Source organism: Orycteropus afer, unplaced genomic scaffold, assembly GCF_000298275.1.
Source record: "Orycteropus afer afer isolate SDZICR_OR568_19922 unplaced genomic scaffold, OryAfe1.0 scaffold00122, whole genome shotgun sequence".
Lineage (NCBI taxonomy): Eukaryota > Metazoa > Chordata > Mammalia > Tubulidentata > Orycteropodidae > Orycteropus > Orycteropus afer.
In genome coordinates this window covers 7,711,724-7,718,064 of record NW_006921709.1, presented here as the reverse complement: position 1 = coordinate 7,718,064, position 6,341 = coordinate 7,711,724, and positions in this window count along the sequence as shown.

Genomic DNA, 6,341 nt, shown 5'->3' with positions numbered 1-6,341 from the left:
TGTTAGTTCTTTTGGCAGTCCATGGTACCTTCAGCATTCTTCACCAGCACCATAACTCAAAAGCATCAACTCTTCTTCGGTCTTCCTTATTCATTGTCCAGCTCACACATGCATACGAGGTGATTGGAAATATCATGGCCTGTGTCAGGCACACCTTAGTCCTCAAGGAGGTGGGAATGTATATTAGTTTAATGTTCAAGAAGGCAGTTTGGCCTTAGAAAACCCACTGCCATGGAATCCATTCCAACTCATAGCAATCCTACAGAACAGAGCAGAACTTTTGCATAGGGTTTCCAAGGCTGTAAATCTTGACGGACCAAAACAAAACAAAACAAAAAAACCACTGCCATCAAGTAGGTTCCAACTCATAGCAACCCCTACTTGCATTTCCGAAATGGTATCTCTATGGAAGTGATTGCCCAGTCTTCCTTCCACCAGCCTCCTGGTTAGCAGTCAAATGTCTTAGGCACTATGCCACCAGAGCTCCTAATCTTTACCCTGCAGAGTGGCTGGTGGGTTCTAATTGCCAACCTCTCAGCAGACAAGTGCTTACCCACTGTGTCAGAGCTCCTATCACAATGCGTAACCATATTTATAGACTTTGACCCAGCCATTCTACTTCTAACAATTTATTTGACAAGAATGGATATAGTAAAAAATGTATATACAAGGATTTATGATAAAACTATAATATTGATAATAACAAAGCTGAGAAAAATGACCAACAATAGGGGACTGGCTGAAAAAAGGATAAAGACCAACAAGTACGTTTTAAACACAGGATTCAAGGAAATAGACTCACTGATGGTGGGAATGTTGTTGTTGTTAGGATAAAGTCATTTAATCATTTAAAAAGAACATTAAATAACTTAGAAAATATTTTGTTATAGGTTAAAGTAATCATGTTTCAGTCTTTTTCTTCTGAACACTAAAATGTTAATGTTAGTGGAATATGGGATTTTCTTCTCTTATTCTTTTCTGAATTTTTCTATTTTTTCTTTTCTTTCTTTTAAACAAGCTCATATTGCTTCAGATTTTTTTTTCTTTTTAAAGTAAAATATATGTTTCTTTTCTTTCACTGTGTTAAGCAGTCTATGGCCCACAGGCCCATGGTCCTTGCTGTGTCAGAACTGACTCAAAGGCAATGGGTTTTTGGTTTGGTTTAGCAAAATTTTAAAAATTAAGTGTGTTTTTCAATCAAATATCTGCTCTAATCCTTTTGTGAAAATCAAGAAGTGTCCGAAAAATTGTGTGTGTTTTCTGAGAATCTAAAGGGTGTGCATATGTGAGACAGTGTCTTCTCCCACCTCACTAGGTGCCTTGAGTGGCTTAGGGAGTCATGCAGAATGGACGCTGGTCAGGCAAGGGAAGGGGGTTGGTAGATCTTTTTATTTGGGGATAATCAAAACCAGCCAGTAGGAGAAATGAAGTCTTGATACATGCCACACTATGAATGGAGCTGGAAAACATTATACCGAGTGAAAGAAGTCAATCACAAAAAGGACAGATATTGTATGACCACACTTATATAAAGAGACAAGAAAAGAAAATGTATAGATAATGAAGTTTATTAGTGGCTACCAGAGGCAGGAAGGAGGGGAGAAGAGGGGATTAATGGTGATGGAATTATTGAGTATTGAGTTGATTAAGGATAGTGTAATTGTTGTTAAAAAGTTTTATACTTGTAAAGTTGAATTGGCAAAAGTTGTGTGCTAGATATATCTACAACAACGACCAAAACAAAACAAAAAAACTAGCTTCTGAGGCTGCTTATATACAACCAAATACCTCATGGGATTTGTTCCTTGGTTTGGAGGTTTAGGGTCATGGTTTAGGGACATCACCTTTTCTAGGTCTAATAAAGAGATCAGTACTTCTGTTCTACCTCTTAGTTCATTGTGTAGTGCTTGGGCCTTAAAAGCTTCCAAGCGGCTACCCAAGGCACAACAACTGGTCTATTCACCTGGAGCAATAGAGGAAGAAGGAGCATCAGGAATAGGAAGAGGAAATGGAATGTGTGGCTAATTGCCTCCATGAACAACTGCATCCTTTGCCATAAGACCAAAAGAACTGGATGATGCCAGTTACTATTACTGAACATTTTGATCAAAGATTCCACAGAAGGATCCTGATCAAAAGGGGGAGGGGGAGTTTACAGGAAAGACATTTCAAATTCTCATGGACTCCATACATTTTTGAGCCATGAAGTTTAGATGAAACCCTGAAACTGTTTCCTGAGATAATCTTTAAACCTTAAACCAAAAATACCCCCTAAAGTCTTCTTACAACCAAACAGTTTAACTTAGCTAGTAAAGTTAAACTAAGTTTAACTTAGCTTGCTGCTCTATCAGACCAGCAAACCTAGTGGTTTTTTTTTTTTTCCTCCTAATGAATTTGGGTTTTATTCCACATTGTTCTCCCCCTCTATCCAAGATCTCTTGCACCAATCCCCCTCCAAGTGGTTGACAGTGGTAGCCAGGCACCATCTAATTCTTCTGGTCTCATGGTCGTATAGGCTGAGGTTCACATGGTCTTCTAGTCCATTGGACTAATTGTTTCCATGTGTCTTTGGACTTTCTTCATTCTTTCTTCATTCTTCTTTGCTCTGGATGAGGAGAGACCCATTGTTGCATCTAGATGGCTGCTTGCAAGCTTTTAAGATCCCAGTCACTACTTGCCAAAGTAGGATGTGAAACAATGTTTGTGTGCAGTATGTTATGCCAATTGAGCTTGATGTTCCCTATGAGCATGGTCCTGAGCCCACAGGTCCAAATACCTGCTCCTCTGGCTAGCTGGCTGTGCCCAAGAAGCTGAATTGGGGTATGTTTTGTTGTGTATATTTTCAACAACAAAACAAGTTATGTATTACAAAACAAAACCAAACCATGTTTCCAAGGCTAAAATGGAAGAGTACTGATCTTCCATTTCTCTTTCACAGAAAATAAAATGGGCAGAATTTCTTCCATGTTATTATCCCAATAAATGTTTCTTAAAGTAATGCTTGTCTGCCAGTTAATGGTAGAAGACAAAAAGTAAAAAATAGAACTAGTAGAAAGCAAATACGAATGGAAAAGCCATGGAAATAATCTTCTGAGCATATTGAGATGAAGGATCAAAAAGGAAATGCCACCTGGCAAGTATGAGCAGGGCCTTGGTGTTCTCTTACAGGAGCTCTGGTGGTGCAGTGGATAAGGCAGTCGGTTGCTAACCAGAAGCTCAGTGGTTCAAACCCACCAGCTGCTCCGTGGGAGAAGGATGAGGCAATCTACTTCTATAAAGATTTACAGCCTTGGAAACCCTGAGTCAGAATAAACTTACTGGCAGTATGTTTTGAATTTTGGGTTGGTGTTATCCTAACCAACTGCCATCCAGATGACTGCAACTCACAGTGACCCATGTGTGTCAGAATACACTTGTGCTCTGTAGGGTTTTTGTGGGCTCATTTTTCCGAAGTAGATCACCAGGTCTTTCTTGAGAGGTGCCTTTGGGTGGACTCAAACCACTTTTTGCTTAGTGGCTGAGTTTGTTAATAGCTTACACTATCCAGGGATGAGATTGTTATTATAGCCACTTCTATTCTCCAAAAGAAGGAACTTGATGTTAGTCTGTGGCAAAGCCTTAAAACCAGTTCTTCCATGCATCGTCTAGTCCATTTTCTTACCACCCAAGCAAATATCTAGCCAGGTAAGCTAATTCTTTGCCAGGAGGTTGGAATATCAACTCAGCACCTCACAAGGAAATTTATTGTCAGTGATTCTTGACAGTAGCTGCAGGGCAAGGGGATGTTTGGAAGTGGGGACAGGTGCAGCCAGTGCTGAGGACAGTTGGGAAGTTGAAAGGTCAGGGAGCAACTTGCTGAGTCATCCCCATTTTTCTACAATAAATTGCTAAAGCCTTAGTAAGACACTCAAGGGTTTTCTTTCTCCTTTCTCCAAATCAATCGCTTTCTCCTTTGTGCTCCCATTTGTCTTTTATTACTTAGACACGTATCTTCTCCCTAACTAGACTGTGAGCCTTTTATAGGTAAGGACTGGGCCTATTTCAATGCACTCACTCAACTGAGATTTACTGCAAACACCTCTTCTGCCGTAATGTGTTAAACCCTGTAGATACAAAGATAAAGTTCCTGATCTAGTTGTGAAAACATACAGAAACCAATAATTAAAACACAATGTAATAAATACTACAACAAAGTAGATAGGAACTGCTGAAAAGCACAGAAAACAGCACTTCAACTATCAGAGAGGAGGTTAAGAAGGGTGATTTTCAAGACGTATCTAGAAAGACAAAGATGCTTTTCCAATGAATAAAAGGGAAAACATATTTCAGGCCCCAAACACAGCATGTACAAAGGCAGATGGATTAAAAGAACCCAAAGCAGAGAGTAACTGGTAGTTTGTGTGGAGTGAAGACTGAAAGATGCTCTGATTGGTGGCGTAGTGCCTAAGGCATTTGACTGCTAACCAGAAGGCTGGCAGTTCAAACCCACCAGCCACCCCTCGGAAAGAAGATTGGGCAATCTACCTCTGTTGTAATACAGCCTCGGAAACCCAAGGAGGAGTTGCTATGAGTCGGATCCGACCTGATGGCAGTGAGTTTGGTTCTTTTGGTTTGGATGCTAAGCTAAAAAATGTAAACTTTCCTCTCTAGGTTGGTACTTTACAACCTGCAGACCACAGACTTGTTTCAGGCTTTTGAAATCCACATAGGAATAAAACATTGCCAATAGACTGAATGAAATAAATAAGACTGAAACGTGTGTGTATGTACTTGTTCAAATGTCTGTAGATACTGTAATGATATATTCAAAGTTATGGAGAAGTGGTATAGAAGTTATAGTAGCTTTTTGTTATTTTTACCAATCAATACATACTACAAGTACAGTTACTATTGTGTGAGGGTCCAAAGTATTTTTGTTAGTACTTTCAAATGGGGTTGATAATTATAGCTTTGAGTTATGAGAAATCAGTGAAAGACATCTCCTTTTTTAAGAAAAAAACTTTATTTTTTTCATAAAAATGTGATACATTTTACTTTAAAACTTTTGAAAATATAAACAAAAGGCAATAAAAAAGAAACACCCATAATTCCAGCACCCAGAGATAACTAATGTTCATATTTGTTCCACAACCTGACAGCTTTTTTATGATGCATATACTGTATTTTTCACATATAATGCACCCATGCAAATAACACACATGCATACAACGCACTTAGTATGCATAGGAAACCTAATGCATGAGGGGGCTGTGCAAACAGTTTAGCATGTGTTATTTGGGTGAAAAAAATACAGTATATAAAAAAGTGCTTTTAATTCTACATATTGTTGTTATTGTTGTTATGTGCCATCGAGTTGGACCCGACTCATAACGGCCCCTCCTTGGGTTTCCAAGGCAGGATCACTATGGAAGTAGATTGCCCCATCTTCCTCCCGAGGAGTGGCTGGTGGGTTTGAACCGCCAGTCTTCTGGTTAGCAGTCAAGTGCCTTAGGCACTATGCTACCAGAGCTCCCTAATTCTACATATTGAATTGGAATTTCTTTTTGCCACTTATTTTTAATAAACATTTTTGACATTTAGTACATCTGCATCATCATTTTAAGGAATTCTGGTGGTGCAGTGGTTAAGGGTTTGGCAGCTAACGAAAAGGTCAGTGGTTTGAATATACCAGCCGCTCTGCAAAAGAAAGATGTGGCAATCTGTTTGCATAAAGATTTATAGCCTTGGAAATCTTATGGGGCAGTTCTACTTTGTCCTGTAGAGTCACTATGAGTCAGAATCAACTGAATGGCAGTGGGTATGTATCACCATTTAAAAATAGTTACATGATATTGTTGTTGTTGTTACATGCCTTCGCGTCGGACCCGACTCATAGTGACCCCTCCTTGGGTTTCTGAGGCAGTATCACTACGGAAGTAGATTGCCTCATCTTCCTTCGGAGGAGTGGCTGTTGGGTTTGAACCACCAGCCTTCTGGTTAGCAGTCAAGTGCCTTAGGCACTATGCTACCGGAGCTCCCACATGATATTCTATTCAATGGATATTCTGTAATTTATCTCCTACTATTACAAATTTGGAGCTCTGGTGGCTCAGTGCTTAAGGCATTTGACACCTAACCAGGGTGGTGGTTCAAATTCACCAGCTGCTCCAGGAAGGAAGATGAGGCAATCTACTTCCATAAAGATTTACTGCCTTGGAAACCCAACGGGGTCACTATGAGTTGGAATTGACTTGATGGGAGTGGGTTTGGCTTTTATTACAAATTTTGGCTATTTCTAATGTTTTCATTGCAAACAGCAAAGAGATGACTCTCTCTCTCTGTGTATACATTTCTCCAAATAT